Source organism: Podarcis tiliguerta, assembly GCF_965153285.1.
Source record: "Podarcis tiliguerta genome assembly, chromosome: 3".
Classification (NCBI taxonomy): domain Eukaryota; kingdom Metazoa; phylum Chordata; class Lepidosauria; order Squamata; family Lacertidae; genus Podarcis; species Podarcis tiliguerta.
This window is the reverse complement of record NC_139536.1, coordinates 46275320-46288766: the sequence shown is the minus strand read 5'-3', so window position 1 is coordinate 46288766 and position 13447 is coordinate 46275320. Positions and strand designations below refer to the sequence as shown.

General features: G+C 40.5%; 1 protein-coding gene across 7 annotated transcripts in view; it reads left to right on the top strand.

Annotated features, from left to right (window-relative positions):
- The window catches only part of DISC1 (DISC1 scaffold protein), a 148239-nt gene that overhangs the window by 75723 nt on the left and 59069 nt on the right, over positions 1–13447 (top strand). The window lies entirely within an intron of this gene.

Sequence of the window (13447 nt, the reverse complement as noted above, 5' to 3'; positions counted from 1 at the left end):
CATCTTTACGCTGACTGGAAAGATTATGAAACATCAGCTAGAGGCATGAAAGTCAAGGCCAAAAGAAACCCATGGGATACTTCCTTATGTTATAAGTATAATACAAGATGTCCATTTTATGAAAAAAAGGGTATTGGGTTTCATTCCCACTGACGGCTTCCCAGCAAGGAGCTGGGCCTTGCTTCAAGTTTGTAGAATGCCTTTCACACATGTTTCTTAAACCACAGAGGTTTTAATAATATGAAAGCTGACTAGGTTTAAATAGTTCAGGTATTTTATACGTAGGTCCAAAGTTTTGCATGGTGTTTCTCAATTATTCTCAATTGGCCTGGTTTGTGCAACACTTGAGACCACATGAATGTGGAGGCTCTTAGAGAGGAGCCTGCAGTCATTTTGATCCTCTCTAGTCCTTTTTACTTTTTACTGGGGACGCGGGTGGCGCTGTGGGTTAAAGCCTCAGCGCCTAGGGCTTGCTGATCGAAAGGTCGGCAGTTCGAATCCCCGCGGCGGGGTGCGCTCCTGTTGTTCGGTCCCAGCGTCTGCCAACCTAGCAGTTCGAAAGCACTCTCGGGTGCAAGTAGATAAATAGGGACCGCTTACTAGCGGGAAGGTAAACGGCTTTTCCGTGTGCGGCTCTGGCTCGCCAGAGCAGCGTTGGCACGCTGGCACGCTGGCCACGTGACCCGGAAGTGTCTTTGGACAGCGCTGGCCCCCGGCCTCTTTGAGTGAGATGGGCGCACAACCCTAGAGTCTGTCAAGACTGGCCCGTACGGGCAGGGGTACCTTTACCTTTACCTTAGTCCTTTTTACTACCATGCTGAGTTAAGTGAAGGTTTGGCTTGGTGCATTGTCTAAACTGGGACTTGTGGCAAAGTTCTTTTCTCATTAACCATGATGCAGCCAGGACTTGTTCTAATTCTGACGTAGTACAGTGCAGCAGCAAAATGACTGGGAAGGAGCAAAATGGCCACAATCTCCTCTCCAGGATCCTGCATGTTTGCTCATTCACCTGGTTTGGTTTAGCACAGCATGTGAACCACACCTGATACCTGAAAGTCACACAGGGAAGAGATCCAGCTCAGTGGTAGACCAGCTATGCTCTGCATGCAAAATAACTTGGGTTCAATCCCAGGGATTTCCCAGTAGGGCTGGGCAAGTCTCTTGTCTAAAACACTGGATTGCTTCTGCCAGTCCTTGAAGAAATTGCCAAGCTAGATGAACCAATTGCCTGTATCACACACTTCCACTCCAAATGGGCTTGGAGACTCAGCTCGGGCAGCAGCAGCAGCAGCAGCACCACATCTCAACTACTATAGCAGTAAACCTCCACCCTGTGAAATGAGTCCCTTTCTGTTCAGATTTCTTTGTTGGTGTTATGATGGGCTAGAGAAGCTGCCATGTGGAAGCACCCATGGATTTCCTCTTTGGAATTTGCTGCCAAGGAGTGTGGTGGAGTCTCCTTCTTTGGAGGTCTTTAAGCAGAGGCTTGACAACCATATGTCAGGAGTGCTGTGATGGTGTTTCCTGCTTGGCAGGGGGTTGGACTCAATGGCCCTTGTGGTCTCTTCCAACTCTATGATTCTATGATTCTATGATTCTATGATTCTACTTCCACTTTTTTTTTTAACAAGGTCCTGAAGTTTCAAAAAGGTTTGCTTTCCTATTCTTTCACGCACCTTCCATTTTGACTTGCAAACATAATTTTCATTACCGCCGTGCTTTCCCCCACTTTCTTTGTACATAATTCAGCTCTTTTCACACATTAAGATGGAAGACACATTTTAGGTGAACATAACCTCTGCTGAAAAAGCATTGGAAGTTGTGTGTAGCCATGCAGAACATTCCTTCACATCTTTTCTGAGACAAGGTGCAGTGTTTCTACTTCTTGGTCCTGCCAACTTTCTCTTTTAAAGAGACTGTTGCTTTTGAATCTTCATTAATATTAACGTGATTTGAAATTTTGCATTGTTTTATCTACCTGCAGTGCTGGCAGATTTTTCTTTTTAATGGTTGTGGGGTGACTTAAGTGTACTTAACTTTATGCGAAGAGCATTCTGGGCCTGCAGTTCTTCAGCCAGTGATGTATTCCTGATCCCTTTGAAGTCAATGGAATTAAATATATGTATCTAGGTGCTGGATGGCAGCCTAAGGCCATTTGGATGCATTTTATTAGCAACTTCTTTCTCTACTCTACTTACGATACCAGTCATCAGTTTATGCTCTGAAGTAGAAAACTTCACTGTGGTTTTGAAAGTTGTTTTTAAGAATTCTCCTTAAAAACCCAGAGTTCCTGTTCCATTACAGTTCAGTTTATATACTTTGAAAATTAGATTTTATTTTAGGCACTTTGAGAATATTTTTTTTTCATTAAAAGTTCTTATAACCTTTTCTTGTTAAGCCTTTTCTTTCTAGGAACCTTTTGTTTGTCTTTTAGTAAAATTTTATCTTTGCTTCATTAAAACCCTTGTGGTCTCTGTTTGAAGCCGAAACACATGCTACCTGGAAAGCTCTTGGGGGGATACCAGGCCTTTTTTGTTTTAGACTGAATGGTGTAAAGCAGCCTTGTAGGAATTTCTTTTTTACACCTGGTGGCAGAAAGTTAGTTTCTTGGAAAGGTGGGTGAACAGGCGGGGACTGGTACCCGCACACTGTCCAACATATAGGGCATCTGAAATCATGGACAGTTTAGATACAGTTGCATTATTACTGATACTGTTGTCATTATTGTTATTGTTCTTATGAGCATCTTTCACTTAAACACTCCTGTGTAGTATTTTTTTTAGTCCGTGTGTGTGTGTGTGTGTGTGTGAGAGAGAGAGAGAGAGAGAGAAACAAATGATCTACTTCCTTTTATGTTGACTTACTATTCTCTTGCATTATGTCTGCACCAAATTCAGAGGTTCATATACTGTATGTATTGGATTTAAGCTGATGTGCAGCTGATCCCCAACATCTACATATCTAACTTTAATTTTGCCCCACAGATGTAGATTATTATGTGTCGTGGCAAGAAGCAGAGTCTGCACCAGTGACTCACGCTGGTCTCATTTCAGGTTTCCCTGTGAGGCGTACGCTCTGCTGAATATTGACTTATTTTTGCGGCGCTTCTGCTTCATTCCAGGCAGGAATGTAAGAGATCTGTTGGAACTCTGTCCTGTGCAGAGTTTGTGTGCTAGGGTAGGTAGGCTAAGGTTAGCAGATTTTTTTCAATGAATCCGGGGACACTTTTCAACTTCCCTGGATTTTGTATGGGGACTGATTTGTAAATCCAGGGACTGTCCCTGGGAAACGGGGATGTCTGGTAACCTTAAAGTAGGCTGAATTTTGTGTGCAGCGAGTTTCCAGCACAAATCTCATAGTCAATATAGTAGAGATTTTAATCTCTAAATACCATCGCTTGGCTTGGAAGAGTTCCTAAAACAGCTTCTGCTCATTCCTTGTCACACAAGGGTGTGTGTCCACAATTTCTCCTGCCTCCCCTTTCTAAGGGCTGACCACTTCACCACATTCCACTCTGGCCTTGAAAGTCAATGGGTGCTTAGGCAAAGCTTGCGCTGGGGTACAGGAAGTGGCATGAGAGACAGAGAGAGGCTGTTCCAGAAGTGAGGCTCTGCTGGTGGGTGTTAGGATTAGGGATCATGGAGAATTTTGCAGTAAGGAAACTTTAATGCGAGCTGTGTGGTATTCCCTTGTTCGCCAACTATGAGCCAATTGAGTTCCATGCAAGTCTGAGCAATACTTATTGGTATCATTTAAACCCCCCACAAACTTAATAATAATTTCGTAAACCACTTTGTGGTCTTCTTTTCTTTTTTTACAATCAGACGGTGTATAAATTTTATGAAACAAATAAAAACATTTTTTTCTGAATCCAGACCATTATGCTAATGGTATTCTGTTCGTTGTCATTATTTTGGAGGTACTGCCTGATCTGATGTGCTGAAATTTGCAATCGCTTGAACTGCTTTGTTTGAGGTGATCACGGTAGTCACTACCATGCATAGTTATGCTTCTAGTCCTGTCTCCCTACCTGTACAGACCTTACATGAATCTCTGAACTTCTCTCAGAGGTACTTGAGGTAATCCTAGTATTGAAATGGCTCACTAATCTGCAGGATCAGTGCTGCTTAGAAGTCTGTGCCCTAAGGCAAGAACTATCATGAGCAGACTGATGATGAGAGGAGGATGGTGGATGGAAGCAAAATTATTACTTATACCATAAATTAGTATGCTGGGTGGGGGATCTTGCATTATCAGTTTTGGATTGGGTCACACTATGTAACTGTAAAGTCTACAGAAGTGAGCACAGCACTGCAAGGGTTAAATTAAACTATGCAGACAAATGTCGTGACACCTTCCCAGTGTTACCCCCCCCCCCCGTAAAAAAACCCTAGTGATAGTCAACAACACAATTGAGGACCATTGACTTTAAAAATAGCAAATTTTAAAACAAAGTACTTTCTTCAGCTGCATGCAGAAGCCTCATTAGATTCCTAGAAAATATAGAAAGAAGAAAGGAATGTGTCAAAATTAATGTGACATTTCAAGACAGGCAAATTACAATACCCCTGGGGGCATGCAAATGGTTACTTGATGATGGGTAATGAATAACAGTAGCAGTACTGTAAATTATGTGAGTTATGCTCGCAACACTGTCAGGAGAATTGAAACCAATAACATTATTTTTGCAAACCACCAGATTGTGCCGAGAGCATAAAAGTTTTAACAAAATGTGAACCGCAACAGGCCATGTCTGAGTTATGTTAACACGATCAAAGGATGAACAGGTATATCTCCTAATATAACAATGGATTAACAATACATGAACCTTCTGGATGAGGCCGCCTAGTCCAGCGTTCTGTTCTCACAGTTGCTGACTAGATGACAATTGCCTGCCCTGTTCCCTTAGCAGAAGCTGAATAGAACCGTACTCAGGACAGGACTAGAACCAATACCCTGCTGATACTATTCTAAATTGTCTTGGATGCCACAACTGGGATCTACATCAAAATGATGAGTCATAATAAATATTAGCCTCATTCTTTATGTTTAATTTTGGTTTTCCTTTAGAGCATCTTCATAAAAGCACAGTTGTTGGAAGGAGCTTTTATTCCGAGGAAATATTTAAGGGAATCATGTTAGGTTTAGTTCCATAAGAAAATACGTTTTCAGAAGAAGTCCAGTTTCCCCCTGCAATTCTGCAGATAAATAATCTGGGATTACAACAAGAGTTGTAAAAAGGTAAACACATATATGAAGTAGGGAAAAATAACATGCAGCAATATGGTGCCTTTCAAAGAATAGCTTTGGCAATGTGAGATTTTACTGAGGAAAATTGGATGCAACCGTTTGCTTGTCAAAATTTACTAGCTCAGATGGGATTAATATTAATGCTGATATAATGCCACTTTGGCTAATGGAGATATCAATAGTAGCAACGTTATGTGTCTGTTTTTAGTATTCCTTTGCTTTGGCTGTGTTGCATAAGGGTAAACTTGTTATTTTACTGTATTGTTTGGAAATATACATTTTAAAACAGCATGGGCTAGTTATGTTATTTTATTGGCCATTTCATTTAGAATAAACAGTATACATTTTAGCATGACTTTTGCTAGAAAGCTAAAAGTTGGATTTCTGAGACTTCCCCCCCTCCCCCTTTTTTGCATGCTTTAAATGAGTAGGTGGGCATATATGCACAAAGCTTTGCAGAGCTGTGGCTCATGTTCTGCTATATTGCTTTTGTCATGAAACGAGGAGCGAGAGCACCTATGCATGTGCTAACTCTGTTATATATACACTAAAGATCCTATATCTGCTCCAAGTTGGTGGATATGCATATTGTTTACATTTGTATATCAAGGAGCGTTATGAAAATGATTGTTGGAAAAAAGAAAATGAGGTTATGGATTATAGTGGTGATGATGACATTGATATTTAGGCAAATCAGAGTAAGTTGTGAATGTGATACTGTCCTACAAAGCCCCTGTATGCTTGCCACTGGTGGCAAAAAATTCCCAGATACATAAACCTTCTAGAAGTAATTCCTTAACTGCAGTGTGACAGTGAGCAATGCTAACGGATCATTCACAGATCAGTTTTCAGCACAACATACTATGGAATTGTACGCACATTGGATTTTTTCTTCAGCAGAACTAAAAACGTTTGAGATTAGCATTTTTGAAAGTTTAGACAGTTTTGAACTGTACAGCTTTCATCTCATCATAACCTTTATAGTCCCTAGAAATACCTCCCTGACCTTGCTGGAAGGTAGTAATGAATCTGTAATTAAAGTACAGAAATAGGTTTTCAAAGTAGAAGCTAACCGTGCCATTGCCACCTTTTTTCCACCAGGGGGCAGTGTTGTAACGCTATAGAAGCAACCCAAGATTATTTGCAGATTACTGCTGCACTTTTCACATGAAACTTCAAAGTGGTAGCTCATTTATTAACTTCAAATAGCTAGCTTTGATTCCTGCAGAATGGGGGGGGGGGGAGACCGAGAGAAATAACAGATACATCTTCACAATTACACTCCTCTTTGATATTGGGCTGCTTCTGTCTTTTGAAGGCCCGTTTTTCAGAACAATGATCTTTTGTTTCAAATTACAGTATATTTTGGTGTTGATTCTGCCTTAATATCCACCTTGCAATAACACTGTCATCTTAGCAATAATAGATGAGAATGGGTAATGGGGGTGTTGCCTTTTAAATCTTTAATATTTTACTGGTTATTCATACGCTATCTATTTGCAGTTCTTTGTGATCAGGCTCACACAATTTCAGGGAAGGAAATGACTAGTTTAAAATCAGGTTACCCTATTGGGTGACTTTTTGGAAACGATTGCGGTGTAGTAAAATCTGAGATGGTGTTGGAAAGAAGCCTCGGTTTATTTGATTTAAAATCTTTCCTGTCTTACGTTAGCGATTTGCAACTGGATACAGAGGGATACATAGCTGTGGTGGTCTTCAACTGGTGGGACTGAGAACTAGAAGTGGGTCACAGCCCAATTTAGCAGGGTGTTTGCGTGCCTGTCTCAGTGGTCCTAGTACTGTGTTCTCTTTGTTGCATTTGGTCACCCTACTTAAGTATGTGTGTTTTATCTATTTATATTGGTGGGGGCAGGATGACCCAGCTTTAACCTTGTGCCACATCTCTGATTGTTATAGGCAGCACTATATATCTATTATAACACCCCCTTTTTTCATGAGCAACTTCGTTTATAATTAGGCAGCAGAACTCATTTCTCACTTAAATTACTCTTGTTGAACGCTGAAGTCATTTTAAAAGAAGCTTCTTGAGCAGTTCCTTAAAATACTACATTTCTACTCTACCATGCAGCGCAAAAGAAATGGTATTGTATCAAAAATAAATGAACCCAAGTCGTAAAATGACCGTCTTGCAATCACAGTTCTGGTTAAGCGAGTTTATTGTGGAAACATCACTGCCCTTGGCGACGTGGAGGGAGGCACAAAGTGAATGCACTCTGGGTCCTCTAAGCAAGAATGCGTTTCCTAATGCCAATTGATGTGAGAGAGCACTAGAATAACATTTTTGCCAAAGCACCTTTGAACATCCTTGGCTTGGATCAGCTGGTGAATGGCTAATGACTCCTCCTCAATGAATGGACCACTTCAGGGTTATCTGGCTGCATTATCAAAACAAACAATGTTTTGATTTTGAATCTGCTATGGATATTTATATGACGACCACATTGCAGCACTGACTCAGAATGGATATGATACCACTTTCAGCGCTGAAGGAGGCCCCTTCTACTTGCACGCCCTGCAGCCCAGAGGCCCCTTCAACTGGGGCAACTGGAGTGCAATTTATGTGGATGACTTCCTTTTTAATTCCAGCCTCCAATAATATCCAGCATCCTCTTCCTTTTTCCTTTCCTGCCTGCTTGGGCCTGTTAAGCTCAGGAGTGCAACTTTTTACAGGAAGACCAATTCTTAGCTTGGTGGCACCCCAGGTATGGAACTTACTTGCTGCCTGTCCCCATGCTCAGGGCATCAGCTAAACGCTTGTTTGTTCCTGTAGGCCCCTTCAGAACAAACATAAACATGATATTACCTGCATAATCTGCCCAGCTTTCTGCTCTCTGTTGTAGCTGTGGATTTTTGGGGTTTAATTGTGGTTTTAAGAGTGTTTTGAAGAGCTGGTTTTTTTATTATGGCTGTTAACTTCCCTGGATTTTTTTTGAGATGAAGGGCAGCCAGAGGTGACTGGAAACTACTGGGCCTGATGGCGTGGCCAAGGGGGTTGCTAGAGGCAGAACCAATTTATTCTCATTTCCAAGGGAGAGGGCAGAGTTTCTGATGAGCTTGGTGGTGGAGGAGGAATTTTGAGAGAGTTCGTGGGGGGAGACTGTTGTTCTGTCTTGATTATTTGTGGATTAGGAGCATTATGTTTATCAACCATTCCTTTCCCCAATAATTATCTCTATATATTATTTTTTAAAACACCTGAGTCTTCCTTTTCTTTTACTCTTAAATACAATTAGCACTTTACTGGCAGTTGAGGAAAAGACCCTAGGCAGCTGTTTCCCATCAGGAAGCAACAGCTGGTAATGGCTCCTGGAAAAGTGTTACCCTTAGCACTTACCCTGTCATCTGTTGTGCTTGTGTTGCTGCTGCTCAGGCAACATGCAGAGATGGAGTTCTAGCGTTTGTGCTATTCACTCAGTGGTGATGTAGTTTACATAGGCACTCCAGAGAAGGGACATAGCTCATGTTTTGAATGCAAAACGATGGCAACAGCTCTGGTTAAAAGGATCTCAGGTGGCCAGGCTGGGAAAAACTTCTGCCCGAGACCCTTAAGAGTTGCTGTCGCTCAGTTCTGGGCTAGAATTGCCAGTGATCTGCCTGAGTATACGGTCGCTTCATTTGTTCATGTCGGTAATCATTTGCTTGTGGTGTTTAGAAGTTAAGCTGAACAACAACTCAGTGATCGTTCCAAGATTTCTGGAGAGACAGTCATGAAGGCCTCACCTGTATCTTGAAAGTAACTGTAATCAGCATCATATTTTATCTACTTCAAGTTGCACTTTGCACTTCTGCAGCTTTTGTCCACATTCAGAAGACTCGAAGATTCATTCTTTCTTTTTATACTGGGCATATGTTAATACCTCGGGTTTTAGTGGTACCTCAGGTTAAGAACTTAATTCGTTCCGGAGGTCCGTTCTTAACCTGAAACTGTTCTTAAGAGATCCGTTCTTAACCTGAAACTGTTCTTAAGCTGAAGCACCACTTTAGCTAATGGGGCCTCCGCCGGAGGCGATTTCTGTTCTGATCTTGAAGCAAAGTTCTTAACCCAAGGTACTATTTCTGGGTTAGTGGAGTCTGTAACCTGAAGCGTATGTAACCCGAGGTACCACTGTATGTGATATACAGGCAGTCAGGTTGTGTATCCAAAGCAGTGACCAGAGGAGAAATGACCACTGGAAAGAGCACAGAGAGAAGAAACGCCATGGTTCATCGGCAGCAGCACAACCGTATGCCTTCATCTGTCCCAGCTGCAACAAAACATGTCTCCCCCACATGGATCTCTGCAACCACATCAGGAGCTGCAACTGTCCAACAGATCGACCTCACCCCCAAAGGTTCACTTCTCTGTTGTCTCCCAAAATAGATGGATGCTAACTCAAAAAACTCAAACTGTGACCAGAAACTATTGATGCATTTATGTTATGTTTACTCTACAAAGCTGCTTCATAGCATTAGGACTGAACATAAAATAGAGAAGAATGAAAGCATTGAAATGATTGCAGACATCCAGAATTCTGCATAAATACATCTTGGAAACTTTGTCCTCTCAGTACAGGTGAAATTAATATAAAATTTATTCAAACAGTTCCAGGCGTTAGTATGAAAGGAAACAAATGCTCTTGGGATTAATCTAGATTCGTTTTACTTGACCTATGCTAGTTGTTTGTTTTCTGGACTTGAGACAGCTGTACAGCATGCATGTGTAGCCTAAAACCTCCACAAACTGAGTCAAGCTCTCTCCTGATCTGTGGAATGATGGCATGAAATATTTGTTGTGTGAAATATTATTTTCTGTAAGAATCAATACAGTTCTCTTGGACAACAATTTGTTTCAGCACTTACTTGGTGCGACGTATTGAATTATGCACCCATTTGTCCCCATAGTATGACTCTCCATTTTGTTTGTTAGTAATGAAAAAAGTGTCATATTAGTCATTGTTGTATGGTTATTCTTTCATATATTTCCAAATCCACCATATTGATTTACCTGTATCAGAGCTCTGCAAATGCCAGTCATTGATCCAGTGTTATGTATTACAGTACCTTCTTTCAAGCCAAGGTCACTCTGATTCTTATCTTATTCTTTGTCGACTTTGACTCATGAGCTATTTTTGCAGCCGATACGGAATGGAGTGCAGGAATGTGTTGTTAAAATGAATAATAAAGCGCCGCCTCCATCCCAGTTGTAAGTCTGCAATTGAAGGTTATTTTAAGGTGTTTCGAGCGGTGAGTGGCGGCCGCCTTCACATTCAGGCCTTTAGCCCATACAGCAATGTTTCCAAATGTTTCTCTGAAAAAGGTTTATAAACTATATGGAGAGAGAAAAAGGGAGAGAAATTTGGATTCATCACATTGAAATAACTGGGCAGTTGGATTCTAGTCCCCCTCAAAAGGGAGTATTTTTTCTGTACTACATAATTGTTTTTTTGGCTTCATGTTCACAAGCTACAGTGATAGGCACCAGGCTCAATGGCTTTTTAATAAAAAAAGAGGTTGGATGAATTCATTATAGATCGATATACAGTGCACTTTTGATTGCCACATGCTGAGGGCAAGTAAGAATAAATGGCTATCACACTCAACCCGGTTTCTCAGCTTTCTGCTGCAATCTGACATTTTTTTCTGGCTAAATGGACCCTTTGATCTGTTGCAGAATAGCAGTTCTTAAGATTTCATTGCTTAATAGTTCAAAATCTCTTTAAGACCAGTCTCTGGAACTAACGGGCGTATCTGTCAACCAAAGATATATAGTAATATATTATTCATAGCTAGCTTTCAAAAGATGCAGAAAAGACTTCCCTAATAGAAGAAGATTATGATTTAGGGACAACTCATCTATTACAATTGTCTGCCTATTTGAGCCCACAGAAGGAGCATGCAGATCAGACAGAGCTTGCAAGTAAAACAAGGAACGCCTTTTCCACAATAATCAAATGCAACTTTCGCAAACAGGTTTTGTTTGGCTTGGTGGTGAGAACTAATGGGTTTAAGGCAACCCATGTGCCTTCACCGAAAAGGTGGAGTTTGTGGAGAGAATGTAGAGAAGGGAGGGGAGAGGCAGTGTAGACACTTTTGGGAAGCAAGTTATAGATCTGGTGGACTGCAAGGGAGAATTTGGATGGTGGGTAGAGCTGGGAAAAGTGAAGACCATCATGAGGTAAAAAAAAACTTGGGAAGTATGGACACATTCTTAAAACACCTGTCTGTGCAAAGGAGTTTTCTTCTTTGTTCATCCACCAACAGTAATCATATTATGCAGAGCTGAATAGGTACTCTTTCTTTTCTAGCTGATAATCTCTGCTACTGTGTCTGGCTTCTCCCTGCACCCCTAAAAAGCAGATTTTCTTGAGTTTTCTTTTACAAAACCATTTTAGCCATTTAGGAAAGCTCAGCAAAGTTAATGGAAAAGATACAAAGACTTTTCATAGTGCTGTCATGTGTCCTTTACTGGTTGTTCCTTTCTGCTTTCAGGTGCTTAGGAGAAAGTCTATGTTGTTATTGCTTTCCTGTCAAATAAAGATGAGATTAAAGCCTTGAAACTATTTGCAGAGACCTCTGGAATTTCAAATATAATTAACTTTCTCCTCTTGAAAGAGTTCATGACATATATTTATTGCAAGAAGTTTAAGGAGTGCCCAGATCTAAGTCCTGAAAATGAAGCAGTTTGAATTGAATTTAGCTTATTATTCAGAGCACCAAGGTTTAAAGTCATACACATATTAAAAATTATATCTCTGCACCTCTAGAATGATTTTGAAAAAGGCACAATATTTTAATTTGTAAGTTCTGTTAGAAAACGAATCTTGCTACATTACACTCTGTATTAATTAGGTTATCGTTGGTGTCATTGGTTCTGATGCAGTTTGCCAAATATTACTAGAAATACTAGGAAAACAGAGCTTGTAAATTAAGTAAATATGCATGACTCATTCCAATGGCAGAATTCACATTTTCTCATCCCAGGAACTGGTATGTGCCCTCTTCCGCACTTTTAGCTCAAGGATTCCTGGTTATTAGGATAGGAGGAGCTGCATAATATTTTGTTGGGCCACTGATCCATCCAATCTTGTACTGTACATTCTGATTGACTTTACAGGGTGTTTGGCAGAGGCCTTTCACAGCTGTACCACTGGAGATCCTTTTAAAAACAAAAGAGAGCTGGTGGACTGATCCCGTAGGGCGAGGCTTACATGTGCAAAGCAAGTTGTCCACCATTAAAGCGTTGCTCATCCCTCATTATATGGTGCCTTTTAAGTATTTATATGAACAGTAAGAAGAGCTTATAAAATAAAGATGAGAAGGAATTTAACAAGGTGGTTATTTAAAAAACCACTTCCAGTTTTTGATAAGGTGGAATCCCTCTTGCATTTCAGACTGGTACAAGTTCACTTTTTTATGCAAGAAAGGAGTGAGACAGCAGTAACTGGAGGCATTGCTGTTTGTAGCAAATGATTACTCCAGTATACATCTTCTTGATTTGGTTGCTAAAATGGTAAGCAATTAGAGTTTACAATGTGCATGCGTTTTAAATTGAGTTATTTTGTGCTCAATCTTGTTTGCAGATAGAAAAGGTGAAACAGCCTGCCACAAAAACCTTCTGCCTAATTGACTTAGACTGTTTGTTGACACACACAAAGAATTGAATTTTGCACACAGAATTGAATATATGTAGTTAATACTCTGTGAAAGTGCAACAGTTATTCATTGGCTGTCAAACAGTTAACACTGACACAGGGAGGGTGCTGTGCCCTCTTGACACTTGAGCAATAGCCCCTTTTCTAAATTTGGAAGATGCATAAATAAATTAGAATCACCATCCAACTGAATACTGGGTCTCTTGGAAATGGGTTGGGCTAGTGGTGATTTCTGGATGGTTTTCTCCATCTCCTTTTCTGTTTTGAGGAGCAGTATTTTTAATCAGTTCCTAAAATTCAGATAGCTAGCAAATAAAAAATTAGTGTGGTCCCTTAAGCATGTTTAATTATCTTGATCTTCATCTAAACTGCATATTCTGCAAGACATCTGTGATTGGATTTCCCAATTTAGTTTTCTTAAAAGTAGTAATGCACCCCCATTTCTTTGGATACTTATTACTTAATTTTAATGATAAATTTTGTATTTGTTATTCACACTGTGTCTATATGTTTCCCCTCTGTAGCTAATAGCCACTCTAGAAGAA